Consider the following 26,843-nt stretch of genomic DNA (forward strand, 5'->3'; position numbering starts at 1 on the left):
ACTTTTGCAAGGACCCATCGACGGAGCCAAGCAACGGGGCGTCGACTGAACGATGGACAGTGCTGCATGGGGGTCTTTTGGGTATGAATTTTGAAAGTTAAGGTTGATACCCCAAGTTAATTCTTGACCTACTCCTCTAGACGATGGGGAATCGTCTTGACTACGGCCAGTACACTGCTAGGGCGTCGATTGCCCAGTTTTGGCACCTTGGTTTCCAAGTCTTAGGTCCTCTTCTAGGACCCCTTTTGGTTCCTAGGTGGAGTAGTACCCGGATATTTAACCCCTATACATAGTCGTCTAGGTCTTAGGAACATCCCCCATAAATTTCAATTAAAAAGAATACGTAAAACTCCGTAAAACACATGAGGACATGTTCTTGGCCGTTTGACATCCAGACTTCACGCACTGCCTAACAACATCATTGTAAATATTTTTAACAGATTATTAATTTATGAAACATAACGAATCTCTAAATAACCTTAGTTCATTTTAGGGTCTTACACATTAGTCAACAATACTGTCACGACCGGAATCTCGACCCAGACGAGACCGGCGTCATTGACCTCTGAGAGGTTGCAGACACGTCTACATACGTCATTCTTATTTCATATAGGTTAATTTTAGCAGAAAATTTGAACTTTTTGTTTTCTTATATCATGCTAAGCATTTTAAACTTAACATCATAGGCATTCACAAATCAACCATCTAATATAGAGATAATCAAAATGAAAGAAAAACAGCATAATTGCAATAAACGTATTCTTGAAAAAGAGGCACGAATACAAAGTCTAAAATGAAAGTGGAAAGAAACACTAGTGGAACATTCTCCACTATATAAAGCCTATGTCTAAGCTAGATAATAATGGTAGACATCCTCAAACGCATGAGTCCTACCAAGTCTGGATGAAAGCTCAACGTCGGGATAGCTGCAACGTCAACATGTAAGCTCTAGCATCCACCTGTGCCTGCACCTAAAAATATAGAGTTGTATGGGATAAGTACACATTTGTACTAAGTATGGGTATATGCAAGCACACACCAAGTACATGCATGAGTAAGAATAGCTCTCTCCTAACAACATGATTTATCGAAAGTCAAGTCAATAAACTTGCCAAATTTTGATTAGGAAAGTTAGTGGACTTGCCAAATTTGGATTAGTAAAGTCATGGAATGAGAGTAACATGCATCATCATACGTATCATATTGCACACAGCACAAAACGTCTTACACATAGCACATATCATATTGCATAAGGCACATACATATTGCGTATAGCATATTACATCTTTCATATCATTCATTCATACTCCATGAGACTTTGGGATCATGGACTTGACATCAAGACTTCCCAAAAATGAGGGCTCCACATATGGGACCTCAACTAGGGAGCCTTTTTTAGCAAACACAAAGTCTGCTTCATTCATTCGTACGTACTTCACTTTACACACTCTATACTAGTGTAGACACCAGCTATACCTAAGATGTAGATTAAGACTTTCATTGGGTTTGCTGTGCAATGATCAAGAATGACCTAGTGTCATTACATAAGTCTATCTCACATCTTGATTATCCTATCCTAAGACCTTTGGTATCATTCATTTCTTTATGTGCATCATTTGAGGTTGGCCTCATTCATTCTTTGAGGACTTTAACTTTAACCAACATAGATCATGTGAGCATCATAAAATCCAGTGTCTCCCACACACCGAAAAAAGGTGGAATCACCGTCCAAAGTGACCCAAAACATGCTAGCGTACATGGGAAATGAACCCCGCCAGATCCATATATTGGCAGTATAGGTTCAAATACTAGGAGATATAAAGAGACCCATACCCCGCATGACATACAGTCTTATCTCATGAGAGTTACGTGAACCTCCGCCCTTCCCGGTAGAAGGAATCACCGCTCATAGCTATTCTAATGGTGCTCAGTATAAATATCAATTACATTCAACCCATACGTCATGGATGCTGGCTTCTAGTATGAGGACATCGTGGCTCAATAGATGATTTTTCATCTCATCATTAGTATTAGGTGTATATTAATAGCAATACTTTCATTATACTATTAATAGAGACTGGTGTCTTCATTAACTTCATACTCTCATAGATGAGTACGTTTTGGTAACATTTATTTAGGTTCATTTGAGATTTCTTTCATCTTTTACATTAGCCTCTTATCATGTTGTCACCACATTCATTAACTTTAGCACATTTGCTCTTCATAATTACTCACCCCTTTTTACGTGAATGTTCATTTCATCATTTGCCAATGCACTTGGCTATTTAGTGTGTTTCACACTGTTACTGAACCTTTCTAGGGTTTCATCATTTCATTAGTCATATCATCATTTAATTATATACATCTTAGGTTCACTTACTTCTAACATATGCTGGACTTATGGGTTTATACGTACAAGCCATGAGGCTTCAATCATAATTCATTTAAGTGATTCATATCTTCCTATGATTATGTGGTACAAGACTTATGAATCTTGTATCTATGCCAAGATCTCAATTCCGATCTATGTAGGAAGCATTATTCTTGAACATTAATTCACATATGACTTATGTATCCATATGGAATTCGGGCAAGGGAACCCGGTTTCGAATCCCTTTGACAACGCTTACATTTTGGGGACCCAAGATCAAGCCCCAACGCCTTCATTTTCTTTTAGTTTCTTTTCTTTAAATTTTCTCTTTCTTGGCTGAGGGGTTGTGGGATCGAACCCCCACAACCTCACTTTATTTTTCTTTTAATTCTCTCTTTCAGCCTAGCGGTCATGGGTTCGATTCCCACGCCTCACACTTATTTTGTTTTCATTTTTCCATAATCTTGACCGAGAGGTTGTGGGTTCGAATCGCACTCCTCTCATTTCTCATTTTCATACTTTATCTTCCATCAAGGAGCACGGTTCGATTCCCTATTACCACATTGTTTTTCACTTCTTTATTTTCACAAATTTTAACGTGGTGAGGACACGGGTTCGACCCTCAGTGATCTCACTTGTTTTTCTTCACATTTTATAACATTCTAAATAATTTAAATTTGCTGAAATTAATCAACAAGGTTCTGGAAATTTGAGTTACATTTTCAGCTTCTTTTCCATTCCATCTTACGTTAGTTCTTAGGGGAATTTCATAGTGCATTTAGAACGTTTTAGGTGCAATTTCAAGGATTCGTTTAGCCAATAGATTATCACTCAAATCAGCCACATTTCATCTCATATGAAAATCACGATTTACATAAACATGTGTACATGAAATACAAACAACTAACATGCCATTTAAATTTCTAAACGGTGACCAATAGCCACGACAACACACCCAAACGCACGTAATTACATTTTCTGAAACCATCAACATAATCCACATAATTCCAAACATATATATAAACACATAAGAATCACGAAAACAAGTTTTATATCTAGTTTTCAACCAGCAAACAAACCAACCTATGATTCAATGTGAGCTAGTGACAGGGACATGCAAGTTGTATATTGAATATAAGTTCTTGAATAAGGATCTTGGAAGCAAGAGGTAAGTCTTCTAAAGTCGTGATTACTCTATGATATTTATGGTAGCCTATAAATGATGTTACAATACTAATGAAGTATATGATGATTCTATGCACATATGTTGGGCTATGAATATGTTAATTTGTGAGATACTGATAAGAATACGATAATGCAAGTTTATGATATTCTCTTGTATGCTTCACACAAGATGATTTATGGTATGTTATTCAAACAAACGAAGGGTTACGATGAAAGGAAATTCTCATCTAATTCTAAAGATCTTATGATCATGTTTATACAAGGACTTAATCTCATATGACGTATAATAAGACTTTTGAATAAATGATGACTTAAGGATCAGTCAAAAGGAACATTAGCGTAGCACCGAGTGAACTATTAGTCTTTAGGAGAGTGACTCCTCATATGCTTAGATCATATGTCATAGATGAGAGTTCATCAACCTATTTCATGTGAGAAACCCATCACATGATAATCTAATTTGGAATGTTAAATAAACTATTTTATGATAATATAATGATGTTTTAAAAAATTTAGGTCTGGTTAATAGTAGGGAATCAAGAATTTTATCGAAATCAACGAACATAATGAGTAAAAGGAACCCACAAGTGAAATCCCACATACCTGGTGATGAATTTCATAGAGAAAACTTTCAATTTGTGGGGAACCAACCCTATTTTTTGGACGGAATATACTGAACCTTAAGGGGTATATTGAGAAAGGGACAAAGAGAGAAGAGAAACCATACCTTTTATGACGTTCAAACCTTGAAGTTGCTACCCAAACCTGCTCCAACACTCACATCCAAATCCAAGTTTAAACACCAAACTTTTGAGGGAAAATATCCTTCCTTCACCTAACGCTTTCGATTAGTTGTTTGTTTAAATTTTTCGTTGAGTTCTTCAAGTGTGAAGAACTTTGGTTTATCTTCTGTTCTTGTACGTTATTAGGCATAGAGAATGTGAAAGAGAAGAGAGATTGAATGTGCCTTGAGATATAGACGTGAGAGGAGAGAGTTATCTTAGGCTTAGGAGTCTAGTTTAGGACTTAGTCAAATAAGGTTTAGTTAAGTATTAAAAATCTGATTTCCCTTTTATTTTAAATGAGCCAATAAATAATAAATATTAATAAATTACATTAATTTACCAACATAAATAAAAAAACTTAAATCATCGCTTCCACCTAGGTTCGAACCCGTGTGGAGCAAGACTTCACTCAAAGAGCAAATTTTTGGCCCTCTCTCCCCACAATGCCCCTACACCTTATTAATTAAATAATTAATTATATATTTATGGAAATTACGATACTATCCTTAGCCATGAAAAAGACCATTTTACCCCTAGACCCTCCAAACTTAAGATATTCCCTTTTTAAGTCCGGTAAAGGTTCATCCGAGTAAATCTTCATATTCAGGAGCCCTACATGGCTGGACCCAACCTTTCCTAGTTAAAATAACTCATCAAGTTAGTTGCCTTGTCTGTCATAAGGGTTTAGAGGCGTGGTTCTACGCGCATCAATCCGTGTGAACCCGGTCTAATCGTAGGCATTCTAGACACATTAAGCATTATTTAGCATAGCCATTTTTAGGGTTGTTACAAATACATACTTGGACTTTACTTCATAAGACATCATAAGACCTTACTCATAATCCCAATGTTAGCCTACTAGTGCAATGTACATCTGAAATCCCTTAACCTCAGACGTACTTAGTAAACTCACAAAGAGACCACAATCATATCATTTACTCCATACATCAACAAGACAAGTATAGACAACTTCATACATGCAAAGTAAGACCTTCATCATATAGTCAATAAGACCAACATTATGCATATCAGGTAAGACCTCATCATATAGACTCAATAGGACTCATACCATGGATTTCACCAAAACAAGTAAACAACACTTCAATGTCATGCGTAAGGAACATAATCATAGTCACATACATATGAAACACCTTCTTAGAAATCCCTTCAAAAGCTACTTGTACAATGCATAAGTAAAGTCCCATATCCTCACTTACACTAAGAAACTTCCCATAAGTTATCCTAGTTAGGTTCCTTTACTTTACTTTCCTTGTCCATTTTACGTTAGGGAAACTATATACTTAACCGACAATATGACCATGAGTGCTAATCATGGAATCTTGTATTGTAGAACCTCACACCAAAAGGAGGTGCTCTACTTTGCCAAAGTAGAACAGTAACATCATGCTAGCATAGTAGGTGATATCACTTGCTAGATCCTATGTGTCAAACTTAGTTTATAGAACTTGAAGGCATATGGAGAAACTCTTAATGCCTATTGAGGAATTTTGGTTATGCACCTCATGAGAATTATGATGAACCTACTTTCCCACATTGGGAAAGGACACCCCTCATTTTTAAGTTCACTCGGTGCTAAGCTACGTTCCCTTTATTGAAAAGACATAATTAACAGTACTTTATAAACATAGGGTTTAGGAGAGTTAACCCCTCATATGATTATCTCATAGGTTATAGATAAGAAAGTCCTTTCATCAATCTTTATCATGTGAGAAAACCTTTCACCTGGACATAGCATATTCAAGCACCATCTTGTTTAGGATACAATTGAGAATACCTTTCAAGAGACCCTTAATTGACTAGATCATCATATAAGAACAATACAGATTCTTTCATCTGTGTGTATGTGTACATATATGTGAGCAAATCTTTCACATAAACACTCTTGATACACATATGTTCATACTTCACTTCATTCATGCATAAGTGTATAGATGTAACTATATCAGCAATGCTTTCATATAAAACCATTTAGACACTATTCATATTCATAGTTCAACATATCATATACTTGAAATCATAGCACACACGACATATTCATGACATCATCATGCATTCATATTCATGTACATAGATTATAACCTAAGAACTATCCTATCATGGCACACATGTGCAATGCATAGACAAGGTCCCATACCCTTGTCCATACTAGTACACCTATCAAGTTCATCCTAGTTAAGAGGCACATAAGATACATCACGGATATATACTTTACATGCATAGTAGTAGACATTAGTGCATATGAGAATATCCTTTCATTAGTCACCATGAACCTATATTACTTGGAAGCATGAATAAGGTATGAGTGTATGTTTACATTGGTCAACATGATCACATAATGGCTATGAAAATCACATAATGTATATCAAATTCAAGCATAGACCACACACCACATTCTAGCATAGGAGACAAGACAACTTCAACATTTGCATTCAAGACTCCTAACAATGGCTAATATCACACATTTATAGGGTACATAGGTAGGGGACATTTACCAATATTACTTCATCAATGGAAGCACCTATACCTAACCCTAACGTAGTCATCCAATGCTTACATTAGCAATACAAACTAGATCGTAACTGGAATGGCTATGCATAATACTTCACATTGGATGATCATCATCACCACACCTTCATAATACAATTTCCTTCAAGTCCATGATACACATATACATTGACAATAAGGTAAAAACCGCCACTATAATTGGACCATACCACACAATGTCTATCAAGGCCAATTCAACTAGCAATTCTATAGAGAAGTAGAGAGATAAGGCAAACTTACAATTTCTCCAAGCCCTGATCATCATTGATCAATACTCTTATTTCATCCACAATTCATATATAGGGAAATATCTGAAATTACAATAATATAGATGAAATCATTCTTGAACATTATAGAATCAAGACTACGTCATGTACACTACATCATCAATCTATAGAAGGTGAGGAAACATAGGTAAACCTGACCAAATCTTCAAACATTTATCGACATTGATAAATTACACATAATTTACCATCAATTGAAATAATAGGAAGTACCTATAATCAATTTACCATAATTGAATCACACTACAATCAATCTAACATCAAGATCACAATAATCACAATATAGGCAAAATTAAGAAATTGGGAGGATCATGGGTTCATCATGAAATTGGATTGAAAATCACATTCAAGACAGTAGATAACCATCAATTCATTATCCTCGTGCGTTTGAAATCATTTTTAGAAAGAACACATGGCTCGATTGGAATATAGACAATTTGATCATATAATCTCTTTGAGAATATTGGAAGGAACTCTTTAGATAAGAGGTTATCTAAATATGAAGGATCACTATACATCATATCATGAAAATACTACGAAATCTTGATTCAAAATCCACGGAAATTGAATCTCCAAGTTCTTCTTGAGATTCATCTCCAATGGAGGTTTGTAGAGAGGTTTTGTCTTCAGAGGGAAGTCTAATTTTTAATATTGAATTGGGTATGGGGATTTGATTTTAATATACCCAAAAATACATTAAAAAGGCTAGGGTCAAATTAGGACGGGGTGTGAATTTACTATTAACCACTTAATGAAACAATATGCATGCCCGTGAATGTAGGCTGCATCGACGGAGGTAGTCGACGGGCGTAGCTTGAAGGGTGGGACATCCTGCAGCTCCGTCGATGGTGACTAAGACTTAACTCTTGGGGCTTGTTGCTCTCATGGATAATTTTTGAGATAAGGACCCATCAACGGGGCGTATCTTAGAGTATGGTCCATTGTCTAGGGCGTAGAGTGACACTTCCAAGGCAGTGTTTAGGTAGTGCTTGGGGTCCTCCTTGAGGGACTTTTGCGGGGACCTTGGGGAGTCGTTCTCAAATGTTTTCAACGTAAATACTTTAATTAATATTTTAGTTACCTTTCACATTAATTTCAACCAAAACGAACACGTAAAACATGGCAAGGAACACCAATACACACATGCACGTCTCAAGGCTAACTTTTGAATGTCATCAGACGTTCTTGGACATTTGACCTCCAAATAACCTTAAATTAAGCATGCATACTGTAAAAAAACACTTACTTAACATATTTTAAACCTTTTTAGACACATGTGAGGCTCTAACAACCTTAATTAATTTTGAGGGTCCTTACATGAACGAAATCCAGAGACTCACCTTAACTAAACTAAGGTCCTATTATCCCCCTGTACTTATTTTTTTTTTTTGTATTTTGTGCACCTTTTTAGCTTATGTTCCATTCAAATGTCTCCCATGCAGCTTAATTGCGTGAAGTTACGAAGTATGACATGTAATACAAAAGGTGCATAGAATTACAAAAAAAAAAGTTTCAGGGTTAATAGGACCTTAGTTTAGTTAAGGTGTGTCTTTGGAATTTCGATCATAGTCTAGGGGAGTACTAGTAAATTTTTCCAAAACAAAACTATGATTTCCAAGAGAGGTTTTAAGAAAAGTGTGAGCAATTATCTCAAACAATAGAAGACGTCGTTTTTAAAACATATGAGATAAGTATTTTGGGAGTAGTATTGAGCACCGAATGGGGAAATGAGTTCATATTAACTCAAGCCCCCATAAACTGTCATGACCCGCAATTACACCCTAGAAGTAAAGGCATCCTTGTGTCGTCACACGGCAAATGAGACTTCAAGAAGTCTCATCTAAGCCTCTCGTATCATTCATTGCATAATAAACATTCTCAAATACGTAAGAACTTAAAACATTCTTCACACACGAATAACTCTTTCATAAACATTACAAAAGCAGCAGACTTTCATTTAAAACATTAAATCTGTACAAAATCTACTTGAACCATCTGAACTTTAGAGTATACAACACTTGGGACTAATCACATAAAAGACAATAAAATTAAGTCTATGACATAAGGGACATGTGGATATTGTCCTCGAATCAATGAGGACTCACAAATACTTCATCTTCAAGCCATAGAAACATATCCATCCTCCATGGCAGATCAAGACGTCCAATTCCCTACACTTAAGTCAAAAAGGGAAAAGAAGGGGTTAGCACATTAGATGTACTAAGTATGGAAGCCATGCAAAAACCATGAAAAATGGACATTTAGTAAATCATATGCTTTTCACGAATTTTGATTAAAATATCATAATATAAGCATAATAATAACATTTAAAGCTTATAAAATACATACAAAATCATTTTAGCAAAAAGTCACATTTTATGAAATGTTACAGTGAATTCACTTCACTGTAGAGTGAGCTCACTTCACTGTTACAGTGAAGTTTCATTCAATTCACTTGGCATACCATATAGCATATAAGTCCCTCACTAGAAGCTATCATAAGACTCTCTTAAGTATTACAAAGAGAGACCGCCCATACACACTCTCTAAGCACACCTAAAAGATCCTTAAGACAACCCATAATGAGATCAACATACATTTACAAGACATCAAACATATAAACATGAGATCCCCCTAAAAAAATGTGATTCTAAGTCTCACTTGAGTGAATTGTGAAGTGACCTCCCATACTATACCTTATACACACTTAAGAGATCCTATACACTTTCTAAGATAGAATCATTCTCACTTAACAGATTAACATATAGATGATATGTCATTCTCATTCCAAAGGCTATCAAAAGACTTACTTAAGTAAATCAAGAAGATAACTTCCATAGTGACCTCTTCAAGATTACCTAAGTAATCCTTAAGACTACCGAAGGCTTAGATCATGTCCACATTATCAACCAACTTCCCTAACTAGAGTCATTCTTAATACTTATCTAGGTAAGATAAGAAGTGACCATTCCTATGCCCCCTTCACACCTTAACTAGACAACCCTTAATTACTCTAGATAAGTACTACTTCATTTTAACATACTTTCTTAACTTAATTCATTATATTAATTAGTTGATTTAAGACTCATTAACCACATAAAGGACATTCTAGTAATGATCTTGTACAAGACTTAGGGACTCCAAATAACATCTTCAAATCCTATTGTGCAATGTCAAGATAACGTCCCATACCACCACATAAACTTCATAGAACTTCTCAAATGCTAATAGGTACTTCCATATGGTGAGAATAGGAAATAACCGACATAGAGCATGATATCTAGACATGGAATCCGGAGTTCTAACATACTCTGATGAGGGTGTTCTACTTGCAACGGATAGAACTAGCACACATCCCATTTAGGCACATGGTTAAGGAATATGAAGGGCTTTTATGTACTCTAGTCTCATACTCAAGTAGAGGTACATTGTACTCTAGTCTCATTTTAAAGTAGAGCTACTTCCCATTCCATAATCACTTGGTGCTAGCCTTGGTTCTCATAGAGTAATTGACATAAAAGGATCACATGAAGAGGGTTCCTTATCTATTTCATAACCCAATCACATTCACCCTACCAAAGAGGTCCACTAAAGCTACCTTTCAATGGGGACTAAGATAGATCATTATGAATTTCCTAAGGATGATATGATGTCGTTCTAGCCAAAAAAACCCTAAGTCCATCATTCCTTTACATGAAGGACACCATTACGACTCTCAACTTCAACATTCATAACATAACTTTTTCCACATACATGATCTTCTTAACATCCTTTAAGGTCTCACATATCTTTCAATCCTGCATAAAAAGGGTGCACTAAGCCTACCTAGTCAAGACATCTCATATTCACATATCATTTATACATGTATCAAGTAAGGGACACAACTCTACCAAACAAGACAATACATTCTTTCACCTTATCACATATAGCATATCATTCTTTAAAGCACTTAGGAATGAACCTTTTTATCTTTATGTCATCCTATACATTATTTTATCATCATCAATGTAACCATCATAACTCATATAGTCAAGTAGGAACAATCATGTATCAACATATAAGAATACACATATAAGAACATAGTCATAGTCTACATGATCTCCTAGTTTACATCAATAGAACACATATACCTTCCCATTACTTCACATGTAGATAGATATTCTCATACTTGACATAAATCGACTAAACAAATCACCATAATACTTCAAGTAGTGCCGACAAGGCCATGATCATCATATTGCATAAAGTAACGCCGACAAGGCCACATCAATTCACATAGCACCGCCACCATAAGTGGACCATACCATTCAAAACATAATTGAAGTTTAATTAACATCAAAATAAAGGAATTAGGGCAGAATACCCCCACTCCATCTTACCACTTCGATTTCAAAGCTAAATCATCCAATTCGATATCACAAGGCCCTTACGTATGTCCATAACCAACAATTCGATACATTTATACCAATAATCAATGAAACAAGGTTAATTCATCACATACTAATCAATCTAATACCACCTAGATATCAATTAAATATAATTATTGCATCATTAGATAGCCCATAGAAAATTACATTACAAATCATAAGCTTTAAGTCAATATCAATTCAATAAGCTTAGAATGCAATAGATATAAGAGTATTCATTAATCAATTAATAAAATTGAAACATCCTTTACACCATACATACATAACCTATACATGAACCAAAAGGCCATAACAATCTGCACATGAATTCATCAATATAAAAGCATAATCACAAAACCCATATTTTTGTCAAATTGAGAGATTTGTGAATGTCAAGGTTTCATGGAAAATTTCATTGGAACCATTTATGCAAGAACCCAAGACTCAGAGTTGAAATTGGACTTTCAATATATCTTGAAATCTTTGAAAATCACCTTTGAAATTGGATCTAAGATGATAGAAAGCCTTAAGTGAAGAAATCGCAGACATTATTTGAAGAATCCAAAGCTAGTTGAAGAATAATTCTATTAAAGACCCATCTTCAAGATCCATCTTCGCATTGAACTCACATGGAGGTTTTTGGAGGAACTTTCGGAGGGAATATGTTTTTATTTAGGTGTTAGAGTTATAAGGAGAGTTTAGTAACTTATATACTCTAAAAATACCCATAAACAGTCAAAACAACCATCCTCACATTTTATAAGACTTAAGGTGAATTTACAACTTCACCCCTCAAGTTAACAGAAAGCTGGCAGAAAACAGGCAGCCCATCGACGGATGCATCCACGGTCCGTGGTCTCACCCGCGTCCCTTCATCGGGGGACTCGTGGAATGATTCTGAGACTCCTCAACCTGCTGGAAACTTGGCTCCATGGATGAGACCCATTGACGGGCCGTTGCTGAGTCGACGGGCCGTCGTTTGGGTCGTCGTTGGCCACTGCCTAGCAATGTTGAACTCCAATGTTGGTGTCCTCCTTTAAGGCCCCGTGCGCGTCCTACATGGAGTCGTACCCAGACGTTTCCAACCCAAATATGTTATTATAGGAGTTTATGACCTACCACATATGTTTCATCCAAAATGAACACGTAAAACTCGACGAAACATATATAGACACACAAGGTCGTTTCAAGGAAAAACTTTCGAACGTCATGGACGTTCTTAGACGTTTGACCTCCAAACTTCACGAAACTTGACACACTGCCTATTTACACTATAAGAACTCGTTTTAGAACCTTATAACCTCAAAAATCACATATAAACACATTATACCAAATATGAGGCACATAGGTCACTTAGTCGTCGAACGTCTTTGTCAACCCTTGACGTTTGACTTCCAATGCACCTAAACTCTTGGACACTGCCTCGAACCCACATTATAAACCAATTTAGAACCTTAGACCATCACGAAAACCATGTCAGTCGATAGCTTCACCTGTGTCATTTTCGGGGTCTCAAAATCTCCCCTACATGGACAACATTCGTCCTCGAATGACACTTGCCACTCTCCGAACACTTCCAAATGTAGAGACCCAATTTATCAACTCATGAACATGAAATATAACACATAATTAAGAATAAAACATTAATATTACATAGTCAAGAGGTTCACAACACAACAAGAAACTAGAAGACATTATGTAACTCATCATGCTACAAAACTCACATGCTTCTTTCCAAATAGCAAAAACTCATTTTATATTAAATATAATGATTATATATATCACATCTAAAAACTATTCAACAATTTTAGACCAACAAATCAACTAGTCAAATTTTAAAAATTTTAACAGTGAATAGACAGTGCATTACGGTGAATTGAGCAAATTTTTCAAAAATGCAACTCTTAGGCAATTCATAATATGAACATGCTAATTTGCAAAGTAACATTATACATCTTACAACATGATCAATCTCATAAAATCATTTAGACATGCTCAACATTCACTATATGAAACAATTAGCAACCTACACTAGAGGCACATGAATTATGACGAACATACCATACATGAAAACTCATTTTATCATTCAAAAAAACTTCAATCAAATATGCATATCATAACGAGAATATTAGGAACTCACTTTCCACAAAAGACTCCTACAATACTCAAGTTACTAAAAACTCTTAGTTTTAGGCTTGAATAAACACATAATGAAAAGTTAAGGGCACCTCACTCCCAACAACAATACTCTTCACCATAATCCCCCACTTAGGAGAAACCCACACATAACATCCACTACAAGGAACTACCTCAAGGAACCCTAAACCTTACTAACACTTTCTTACCAAGTTCTATCTCATGAAGACTAAACACTGTCAAAGGTCTCATCATCTAACCATTACATCCCCCTTACTAGGAGAACTCACCCTTTTACTCTTTCGAATCTCATAGCCTCCCTTCCTATGGTTTGGGTCTTAACTAACTTCAAATTATCTTAACAACAACTCCTTCACATTCTCATACTATACCTTACCATTGTTTTCCAACATAACTATGCTTCAAAGGTAACCAATCCAATCTAAGGTCATCAATACCTTCTTTCCCAACTCATCGCATCAATCAGATCTCATCTTTTCTCTTCCTCAACCCAAACTTCATAAAGTCGCCCTCAAGGGACCAACACATAAGGGACACAAGGGAACGAAACCATATACAAAGCTTTTAGGAAAGATTAGATGAATAAAGATGTGAAACTTTCCTAGAACCCAATGGACTCCTATTTACAATGTGGCGCCCTTCACATTATAAACAAGACTCTAGTAGATGTGGTTCATACGACAACTAAGACACTCCCTAAGCCTTATGCTCTGATACATACTCTATCACGACCCGCAAGTACACCCTAAAAGTTAGGGCATCTTTATGTCGTCACACGGAAAATGAGACTTCAAGAAGTCTCATCTAAGCCTCTCGTATCATTCATTGCATAATAAACATTCTAAAATAGGTAAGAATTCAAAAACATCTTTACACACGAAGAACTCTTTCATAAACATTACACAAGCGGAAGACTTTCATTTAAAAAATTAAATCTTTACAACATCTACTTGAATCGTTTGAACATCAGATTATACAACACTTGGGACTAATCCCATACAAGAAGATAAAATAAAGTCTATGACATAAGGGTCCTGTGGATATTGTCCTCGATTCAATGAGGACTCACCAATACTTCATCTTCAAGCTTCAGAAACCTATCCATCTTCCATGGCACATTAAGACTTCCAATCCACTACACTTTAGTCAAAAAGGGAAAAGAAGGGGTTATCACATTAAATGTACTAAGTATGGAAGTTATGCAAAAACCATGAAAAAGGTACATATAGTAAACAACATGCTTTTAATGAATATCGATTAGAACATCATAATATAAGCATAAGAATAACATTTAACACAATAGAAAATACATAAAAAATCATTTAAGCAAAAAGTCACATTTTAAGAAATGTATAGTGAATTCACTTCACTATATAGTGAGATCACTTCACTGTTCCAATGAAGTTTCATTCACTTCACTTGGTATACCATATAGCATATAAGTGTAAGACCTCAAAATGAGATAGGGTGTATAGAGACTAACATAATTGTATTAACGTTATAAGTTCCTAAAATGTATTCTAATATGGTTTAGAATCACTGTGTAAAGTTTGAATTGATTTGGGAGTCGTCAACGGATGATCAAAACGTTCGACGACTAGTCACCTATGTGTCTCATGTGTCCGTGCGTGTTTAGATACTGTATGATATGAAGTTATTAAGTATTAAAATGAGTTATAATGATATTTAAATATGGTATATGATGTATTGCGAAGTTTGGAGGTCAAACGACCAAGGACGTCTAGGGCGTTCGAAAGATAGCCCTTAAGACGTTCAACGTGTGTCTCGATAGGGCCTAGCCTGTTTGGACGACTTGCACGTGTTTTATTTGAGTTAAACCTGTGTAGAAGGTGTAATGCTTTATAAGGGTTTTATTTACATTGGAAACTTCTTAGTACGACTTCTAAAAGGCCCCACAAAAGGCCCCACAAGAAGGACCCAAGGCTGATCGAGACACTGCCTTGGCAGTTTCAATCGACGGACCAAACAACGGCTAGTTGGTCAACCAAAGGACTGTAGGTGAGGTCTCATCGGTTGGTACTTATCTTATTCAGGTATCAAGCCAAAATTTTGCCAAAGACCAAATGACGGAAGCCAATGCACAGCCCGTCGACTAACCAACGGCCAGTAGATGGCTCCGTCGATGGTGGCCTGTAAGTTACAGTGTGCATCTGTTTTAATTAAGGGGTGAATGGGAAATTCACACCACGTATTAACCTGATTCTAATAGTATTATTTAGACACTTTTTGGTGTATATAAGGGAGTAAAAACGTGATCATCCCCGCTCCCAATTCAATTCACCAAATTAGACTTTTCCCTCGAAAAATATTTTCTCTACAACCTCCATTGTTGGTGAAGCTCAAGAACAGCTTAGATATTGGATTTCATTAGATGAATCATAAATTTTTAGTTTTTGTAATTTATATAAAGGTATGGTGATCCTTCATCTGAAGTTATCCTTCCATCTAGAGACTTAATCTCAATATTTTCAAAAGAGTTTGCATGATCAAGTTCTTCTTCTTCATTCTAGACATGGGTTCTTTATTAAATTGATTTCAAAAGCATAATATGACTGTATTGATTATTATCTACTGATTTGTACGTGATTTTCAATCCTATTGCATGTTGAACCCAGGCATCTTTCACAAACTCGATTTAAGCCTATGTATGGCTTTATGATCTTGATCTTATGCATGTAGATTTGTGATTCAATTATGTTAATATGATTATGTATCCTTTTTATTATGTATACTTATGGTGAATCATTAATTAATTACCCATGTGAACCAATGAATGAAGATTTGAACATGTTTAGTCTAGTTTTCAATGATTCACTGTAATGTTGGTCTTTTGATGATTTGATGGGGAATTCGATTGTGTAGGGCAGGTTTTATATACTGCCTTAATTTAATTTTATGGATTAATTGTAAATAAGTAATTTCATGATTTATCAATGTTGGTTAGCTTATGATTCTTCTACTCTCCATCGATGTCTTAAATAATATGTTCACTGTAATCAAAAGGTTATAGCAATGGTAGTAGGATTTCTTGTAGATTATATTGTCCTTATCTACTGCCTTATTGATGATATTAATGAATTGTGGGTATTAATTCTTGATGATCAAAGAAAAGGAATCTTGGCATGAATTGATCTAGGTTCTTCTGGCCTACAATTTGAATGTTATAATGAATATTATGTGATCTTAATTCTAGGGTAGATGAAGCATGATTTAGATTTGATTTATATCTATTTGGATACTCCCTAAATGTATATTATTGGTAAATAATGAATGATGAACTAAACTAGGGAGGTAAGTTTATGACCTAAGACTATCTAATTCCTAGTACATGTGTGATGCCTTGTATTATGTTATAGTATGATATTTTAGCATATTATACATGGTTTCTTTTATGATTAAAGTACATTTAGCTACTTCACTACATATGAATTGTTGATGAACAAGGTGTATTGATCAATGATGACCAAAGGGTGACAAATTGGTAAGAATGCTTATCTATTCTACTTTTCTTATAGTATTGTAGTTGATGAAGCCTTGTATGGCATTGTGTCGTATGGTCCACTAATGGACTAAAGGTGGAAGTGTTTACTTTATTGTCATTATATATGTGTTGACCATGGCCATGATGTCAAATTGATGAAAATATGAACATGTGCCTATGATGATATTATGTGAAGTTTATGCCTACTTTCCTATTCTAGTTGTGATCAAGGTTGTATGACAATTGTATGAGCATGTGTACATGCATGTTAAGTTAAAGTACAGGTGCTTCCATTGATAAGATAATAATGTTTAATAATCCATTACCTATGTACCCCTATGTCAATTCATGAATAGCACAAGTTATGAGTCTTAAGTGTAATATGAAATTGGTTTGTCTCCTATGCTATTGTGTGTTGTGTGGTTTATGATTGAAAGAGTATTATGGTCTAAGAGGGTGGCTGCCTCAATATTTTATTGATAGTCATGATGTGATCATGTTGACCAATGTACACACACACTCACTTTATATGCATGTTACAAGTAGTATGGGTCATGGTTTCTAAATGAAAGGTAGTTCTCATATTCACTAGTGTGTACTACAATGCATGTTAAGATGATGTTTATGAAAGCATGATATGTGTTTCCGTATCTAGTATGACTTGATAGGTGTACTAGTATGGGTAAGGGCATGGGACTTTGCCTGTGCATTGCATATGTGTACCTTGATAGGATAGTTCTAGTTTTGGTTTCTATATGTATGAAAATGTATGTATGAACATGTGTGTCTTAATCTGTTACGTGAAAGGTTTGCTCTCACATATGTATACACACACACATGTATTAAGACCCGGTAATTAGAGGGGCCTTTAACGGTGTATTCATGTGTACCCTAAACTAGATGAAGCTTTACATATGCTATGTTCATGTGAAGGGATTCTTTACATGATTTAGGTTGATGAACTTCCATCTATGACCTATGAGTTAAGTATATGAGGGGATGACTATCCTAAACCTATGTTTTATAATGTAAAAATATAATAAAGGTTTTCAATGAAGGGAACTTGGCTTAGAACCGAGTGAACTTGAATATGAGTGTGTGTCCCTTCATATGGTAGGAAGATAGGTCACCATAAATCTCATGAGGTTGATAACCACAATGCCTCAGTGGGCATAAATAGGGTTTCCATAAGCGAATAACTACAATTCCTAATCTTGCCATAAAGAGTGTTTTCACATGTACCTCTAAGTTCCATAACTATGTTGCCTTCTACTTTGGCCGGTAGACCGCCTACTTTCGGTGTTTGATTCTATGACACCGGATTCCATGTTTAAATCATGTGGTCTATGTCGGTTAAGGCTATAGTTTTCCTAATGTAAAATGGACAATGGAATTAAAAGATTAGGACCCTAACTATAATGACTTAAGGGAGGTTACTTAGGATAGGTGAAAGTAATGAACCCATCTAGACATTTCACAAGTATCTCCTTAGGATGTTCTAGGAAGGTGTTCCAATGCATGTTACTATGTATGTGTTACTTATGCATGACATTGTAGTAATTGTCTACTTGTTGTGAAGATATGCATGATATTGATCTTGTTGACTATATGATGAAGGTCTTGACTTAACTATGTCTATGTTGTACTATACTTCTATGATGGTATGTGTTGCCTTGTATTGATTGTATGTATGTCTTCTTGTGGCCTTAAGGTGATGCATTGCACCAATTATCAGTAGAAGGTAACTTGGGATGTAAATGAATAAAAAGGAAAATAGTTCACTGTTAAAGGAATGGAGCTCACTGTAAAATGACTCAAATATGTAATAATTTCGATAAGTGATATTATGAAATGTTTGGCCTTTTAATATGCTTATATAAAGTATGTGAATGATATAAATGATGTTCTTTAAACGTTTTATAAATATTTACTTAAAAAAGGCATGAAGTATGATTTCAAGAAAATGTCCCTTTTAAATGGATGTTTTTGCATGGTTTCCATACTTAGTGAATTCTGGTACTAATTCCATTCTTCTCTATTTTTTTAAAAAATAATGTGTAGATTATGGATGCGTAAAGGGTGTATGCATGATTTCAGGAGCTTGATAGATGATTCCCAAGCTCAATGAAAGGAATCCTTAAGTCCAAGGATCTCCTACTTATTTCTTTACTGTAAAGTGTCTCAATATTGTATAGCTATGTAATGTGTTTTTAAGGGTCGTGTCCCTAATGTATTCTAATGATGTTTATTTTAAGATGGAAAAGAGATTTAGAGTCTATATATGTNAATATAATATATATATATATATATATATATATATATGATGTTTCTAGCATATGATGTGCTATGAAAAGTTTTAATTTATCTGCTAAATTTACTATTTAGATGCGATGAATGATAACTATGAGCTTGTATAAGACCTTCGAGAGGTCAGGTACGCCATATTACTTCTAGGGGGTGGTCCCCGGTTGTGACAAACGTGGTATCAGAGAACGAGGTTTTTGAAAGTGGTTTAGGGTCCAAGAAGTCTCATATTGCTACGTCTAGTAGAGTCTTGTATCATTCGTGGTGAGTTGTGACACATCAAATGGTACGAGAGGCTATAGGATGATAGAGTTTCCCTTCTTCATCATTCTCATATCGTGCAATAGAAATTAACTCTATAAGATCTCTCTGTTATGTTTTCTTGTCCGGTGGTCTTTTAGATATGATTTCTTGGATGAGATTGTTCTCTATGCTTGAGGGAGAAAAGGTGTGTTTAAATGCTTATCTTGGTTTTATGGTTTGAATGAGTATGTGTGAAGGTAATTTTTTGTATGTTTTGATGATGTGATGCCAATTATGGCTATATATGATGTTTATGTGAAATAGCATGTTATGTTGAAGAATGTGTGTCATAATATGATTAAAGCGTGCTAGAAGTTGTTATGGTTGACATGAATTCTTTTAGAATGATGTATTCCTATATGGTTTTACATTATGGTGGCCTAATACTATGATTTTAAATTGAAATGCTTAGTGACTACATATGGAAGCACGCTAACCTAAGAATAGGTACTTAAAAGTGTTCAATGTTTCCCTTATTATCTATGTGGTCTATGATAAGTTGCCTAGTATGGATTGGAGTCCTATGCATAGACTTGATCCTAGGTGTGATGATAGTATGCATGCTTTTGTAGGATGAGTTGGTAATGTTTTGTATCTCATATTCTCAAGTTTTTCCTATTAATTGCCTAAATGTTGCATTTTTGGATTTGGAAGATTGTTCACTGTAATGATAAGACATCTTACTGGAACATTTTCGCAAAATCAACTAAATTGTTCTTTGATTTTATGTTGTCGAAATGTGTATAAAATTGATGTATATGAACATGAAAATGAATGTAAAAAGGAGATTTTCTATTTGGAATGAAGAATGAGAGTCTTATGGCATGATGAGTCGTAGATTAGTACCTTTATGTTGTGGAAGTGGTGTTTCCCTAGAATTGAGGGTAGTACTCTTATCTTTATTGGGTGATGATGTGGGTTTGTTTTACCTAGAAGTTACTTTACATTAATGTTGAAAGAAAAGAAAGAGTCCTTAAGGATAAGTCTCCTCTATTGTTTCCCATAATGATGTATGACCTTGGTGTATTGTATTGTATAAAAAACTTATGTGGTTAAATTAGATGACCTAACTTGATAATTGGAGGATAAATTTCCTAGGAGATGAAGTTTATAATACCTTGGTGTTCCTATGTTAACTTAATGTAAATCCTTATAAAAGTTGTAATCATTTTTCTGTGATGAAAATGAAGGTTGTCTAGTTAAGATCCTCTTAAGGTGGGGTTAAGTTGATCTTAAGTGGGTTTACCATAAGTGGGGGATGGTGATGGAGTAGTAAGGTTGTAGATATTTTCTACCATTAACCTTCTATGCTTGAACTTGAATCTAATGAATTTCTAGTAAGCTTGTTCATGATAGAAGTCTTATCTAAAATATGAATTGCATGACCTTATATGTTAGGTATGTAATGATTGGCATTACCTTAAGGATATTCTAAAGATTCCAAAGTGCATGAAAGAATTTTTTTTATAAAATCCATGTTTTCTCATTTTAAATTGCATCTTGATATGATAGTTGTGCATTTGACTTCATGAGATAAGATAAAAAACATGGTAGATGTCACTTGTCAGGTGTAATGATTGGCCTTATAATGGAAAGTTGAGTCTCTTTCAAATGCATGTGTTGAGTCTAAAAAACTATGTGACTTTTATGATTTTGAATGCACAATTGTAGGCTCATTCTTGAAAAGTGAAAGCATGTTTAGCTAAGTGCTCAAGTGTGTGCCAATGATGTGTGTTATTGTTCTCAACATTTGCTTACTATGAAGGCGAGTACGATGTTAAAAATTGACATTTTGTGAAATTTCTTCCTAATAGTTGTGATGTGCTTGGTGTGACTTACCATTTTGACTTCACTAGGAAGGAATCATGAGCATGTCTTGGTTAAAGTTGAGAATTTCTCATTTTTAAAAGGAATTGACCTTGTACTTTTCATAGGTGTGAACTCATGATACATATAAGTGTGTTGAGGAGAAGGACATTCCTCCATGGACACCACTAAGTATGGTACGATTGAGTATGACCTTCATGGAACTAGGTCTAATTAATGAAGATCTTCGTCAATTAAATTAACTCAACTCTATGTGCATTGAAGTATAAGTGCCTACTTATTTTGAGAATTGTAGAAATCTGCCTATGTGTGACCCTGCAAGATTATCTCTTAATGAATTAAGGTGTAATGACCATGTTATGATTAGGAGAAGGATGTTCCTCCTATGATCATGATAGGAGCCTTTGTGTTTGATGGATTAAAGAGTGAGTGAGTAATGGTTTTTATTGCTTTTGTGCATTGAGTGATAAAATGATTTGATGTTGTTATAAATGTTATGAACTGCTCTATGATGCATTGAAATCCTTGTTGTGATTAAAGAGCCCTAAGTGTCATTCGAGGACGAATGTTCCCAAGTGGGGGATATTGTAAGACCCCAAAATGAGATAGGGTGTCTAGAGACTAACATGTTTTTATTAATGTTATAAGTTCCTAAAATGTCTTATAATATGGTTTAGAGGCAGCGTATAAAGTTTGAAGTGATTTGGAAGTCGAACATCAAGGGATGACCAAAACGTTCGAAAACTAGTCACCTATGTGTCTCATGTATCCGTGCATATTTATATGCTGTATTATATAATATTATTAAGTATTAAACTGAGTAATAATTATGTTTAAAAATGTTATATGAAGTTTCGAGAAGTTTGGAAGTCAAACGACCAAGAATGTCCAAGGCGTTCGATAGATAGCCCTTAAGACGCTCAACATGTGTCTCGATGGGGCCTAGCCTGTTTGGACGAGTTGCAGGTATTTAATTTGGGTTAAACTTATGTGGAAGTTCTAAAACTCTTTAAGGGTTGTATTTACGTTTGAAACGTCCGACTACGACTTCTAAAGGGCCCCACAAAAGGCGCCACAAGAAGGACCCAAGGCTGGTCGAGACACTTCCTTTGCAGTGTCAATTGACGGACCAAACAACAGCCAGTAGGTCAATCAACGGCCTGTAGGTGATATCTCATCGATTTTTACTTATATTAGGCATGTCTCAAGCTAAAAGTTGTCGAAGAACCAAATAACGGAAGTCAATGCACGGATCGTCGACTGACCAACGGCCAGTAGATGGCTCCGTCGATGGTGGCCTGTAAGTTAGTGTCTGCGTCTGTTTTAATGAAGGGGTGGATGGGAAATTCACCCCACATCCTAAACTTATCCTAATAGGATTATTTAGCTACTTTTCTGTGCATACAAAGGAGTAAAAACGTGATCAACCCCACTCCCAATACAATTCACCAAATTAGACTTTTCCCTTCAAAAAAGTATTTTCTCTAGAACCTCCATTGTTGGTGAAGCTCAAGAACAGGTTGTACCTTTGATATCCATGGATTAAATTTCAAGTTATAGAGATTTTAATGTAGATAAAGGTATGGTGATCCTTCATCTCTAGTTATCCTTCCATGTAGAGAGTTAATCTCAATGTTTTCAAACGAGTTTGCATGATCAAGTTCTTCTTCTTCATTCTAGCCATGGGTTCTTTATTAAATTGATTTCAAAATCATAATATTACTTTATTTATTATTATCTACTTATTTGGATGTGATTTCAATCCTATTGCATGATGAACCCATGCATCTTTCACAAATTCGATTTTAGTCTATGTATGGCTTTATAATCTTGATCTTATGCATGTCGATTGGTGATTTAATTATGTTAATATGCTTATGTCCAATGTTTATTATGTATATTTATGGTGAATCATTGGTTAATTACCCATGTGAATCAATGTATGAATATTTGAACATGTTTAGTCTAGTTTTCCATGATTCATTGTAATGTTGGTCTTTTGATGATTTAATTGGGAATTCGATTGTGTAGGGCTAGTTGTATCTAAAGTATTAATTGGAGTATATGGAAGAATTGTAAATAAGTGATTTCATGATTGATCAATTTTATTTAGCCAATGATTCTTCTACTCTCCATGGATGTCTTAAATAATATGTTCACTGTAATCAAAAAGTTATAGCAATGGTAGGAGGATTTCGTGTAGATTATATTGTCCTTATGTACTGACTTATATTGATGATACTAATGGATTGTGGGTATGAATTCTTGATCATAAAAGCAAAGGAATCTTGGCATGGATTGATCTAGGTTCTTCTAGCGTACAGTTTGAATGTTTTAATCAACATTATGTGATCTTATTTCTAGGGTAGATGAAGCATGATTTAGATTTGACTTATATCTCTTTGGATACATACATTAATGTATATTATTGGTACATGCTGAATGATTAACAAAACTATGGAAGTTAGTTGATGACCTAGGACTCTCTAATACCTAGTACATGTGAGATGCCTTGTATTTTGTTATAGTATGATCTTGTAGCGACTTGTACATGGTTTATTTTATGATTAAAGTAAATTGAGATTATTCCATATATATGAATTGTTGATGAACAAGGTGTATTAATCAATGATGATCAAAGGGTGACAAATTGGTAAGAATGCTTATCTCTTCTACTTTCCTTATAGTATTGTATTTGATGAAGCCTTGTATGGCATTGTGTTGTATGGTCCACTAATGGTGGCGGTGTTTACTTTATTGTAATTATATAAGTGTTGACCATGGCCATGAAGGAAAATTGACGAATATATGAACATGTGCCTATGATGATAATATGTGAAGCTTATGCCTACTTTCCTATTCTAGTTGTGATCTAGGTTGTATGGCTATTGTATGAGAATGTGTATATCCATGTTAGGGTAAAGTATAGGTGATGACATTGATTAGATAAGAATGGTTAATTATCCCTTTCCTATGTACCCCTATGTGAATTCATGAATAGCACAAGTTAGAAGTCTTAAGTGTAATATGAAGTTGGATTGTCTCCTATCTATTGTGTGTTGTGTGGTTTATGCTTGAATGATTATTATGGTCTTCGAGGGTGTATGCCTCAATATGTTTTTGATAGTCATTATGTGACCTTGTTGACACACACACACTCACTTTATATGCATGTTACAAGTAGTATAGGTCATGGTGTCTAAATGAAAGGTAGTTCTCATATTCACTAGTGTCTATTACTATGCATGTTAAGATGATGTTTTTGAAAGCATGATATGTGTTTCCTTAGCTAAGATGACTTTATAGGTATACTAATATGGGCAAGAGTATGGGACTTGACCTATGCATTGCAAAGGTGTACCTTGATAGGATAGTTCTAGTTTTTGTTTCTATATGTATGAATATGTATGTATGAACATGTGTGTCTTAATGTGTTATGTGAAAGGTTTGCTCACATATTTGTATATACACACACATGTACGAAAAACTAGTCAAGAAAGGGGTCTTGAATGGTGTATTCATGTGTACCCTAAACTAGATGATTCTTTAAATATGCTATGTTCGTGTGAAGGGATTCTTTACATGATTTAGGTTGATGAATTTCCATCTATGACCTATGAGTTAAGCATATGAGGGGATGACTCTCCTAAACCTATGTTTTATAAAGTAAAAATATAATAAAGTTTTTCAATGAAGGGAACTTGGCTTAGAACCGAGTGAACTTGAATATGAGTGTGTGTCCCTTCATATGGTACAAAGGTAGGTCACCATAAATCTCATGAGGTGGATAACCACAATGCCTCAATGGTCATAAATAGGGTTTCCATAAGTGAATAACTACAATGCCTAATTTTGCATGAAGAGGGTTTTCAGATGTACCTCCAAGTTCCATAACTACGTTGCAACCAAAGGATACTTAGCTAGTGGATCCACCTAGAAAGCTATGTCACATTTGGTTCTACTTTGGCCAGTAGACTGCCTCCTTTCGGTGTGGGGTACTATGACACCGGATTCCATGTTTATCATCACATGGTCCATGTCGGTTAAGGCTATAGTTTCCCTAAAGTAAAATGCACAATGAAAGTAAAAGACTAGGACCCTAAATAGAATGACTTAAGGGAGGTTATTTAGGATAGGTGGAAGTAATGAACCCATCTAGACATTTTACAAGTAGCTCTTTAGGAAGTTCTAGGAAGGTGTTCCAATGCATGTCACTATGTATGTGTTCCTTATGCATGACATTTAAGTGACTGTCTACTTTTTGTTAAGATGTGCATGATATGAGTCTTTATGCATGATGTTGTCTTGTTGAAAATATGATGAAGGTCTTGACTTAACTATGTCTATGTTGTACTATACTTCTATGATGGTATGTGTTGTCAGGTATAGATTGTATGTTTGTTTTCTTGTGGCCTTAAGGTGATACATTGCACCAATTATCACTGGAGGGTAATTTGGGAAGTTAATGAATAAAAAGGAAAATAGTTCACTGTTAAAGTAATTGAGCTCATTGTAAAATGACTCAAATATGTAATAAATTCAATTAGTGATATTATGAAATTTGGACTTTAAATATGCTTATATGAAGTATGTGAATTATATAAATGATGTTCTTTAAAGGTTTTATATATATTTACTCAAAAAAGGCATGAAGTATGATTTCAAGAAAATGTCTCTTTAAAATGCATGTATTTGCATGGTTATCATACTTAGTGCATTCTAGTACTAATCCCATTCTTCTCTATTTTTCTCCAAAAATTTTAGTTTATGGATGCGTAAAGAGTTTATACACGATTTGAGGAGCTTGATGAAAGGAATCCTTAAGTCCAAGGATATCCTACTTATGTCTTTACTGTAAAGTGTCTCATTATTGTATAGCTATGTATTGTGTTTTAAAGGGTCGTGTCCCTAATGTATTCTAATGATGTTGAGTGTAAGATTTTACTTCTAGGGGGTGCTCCCCGGTTGTGACAATAAGTCCGTCACTAGGAGCTATCCTAAGACTCTCTTAAGTAATACAATGACAGACCCCCCATACACCCTTTCTAAGAACACCTATAAGATCCTTATGACAACCCATAATGAGATCAACACACATTTACAAGACATCAAACATATGGACATGATGAGATCCTCCTACCAAAGGTTATTCTA

This window comes from Solanum pennellii, chromosome 11 (genome assembly GCF_001406875.1).
Source record: "Solanum pennellii chromosome 11, SPENNV200".
Lineage (NCBI taxonomy): Eukaryota > Viridiplantae > Streptophyta > Magnoliopsida > Solanales > Solanaceae > Solanum > Solanum pennellii.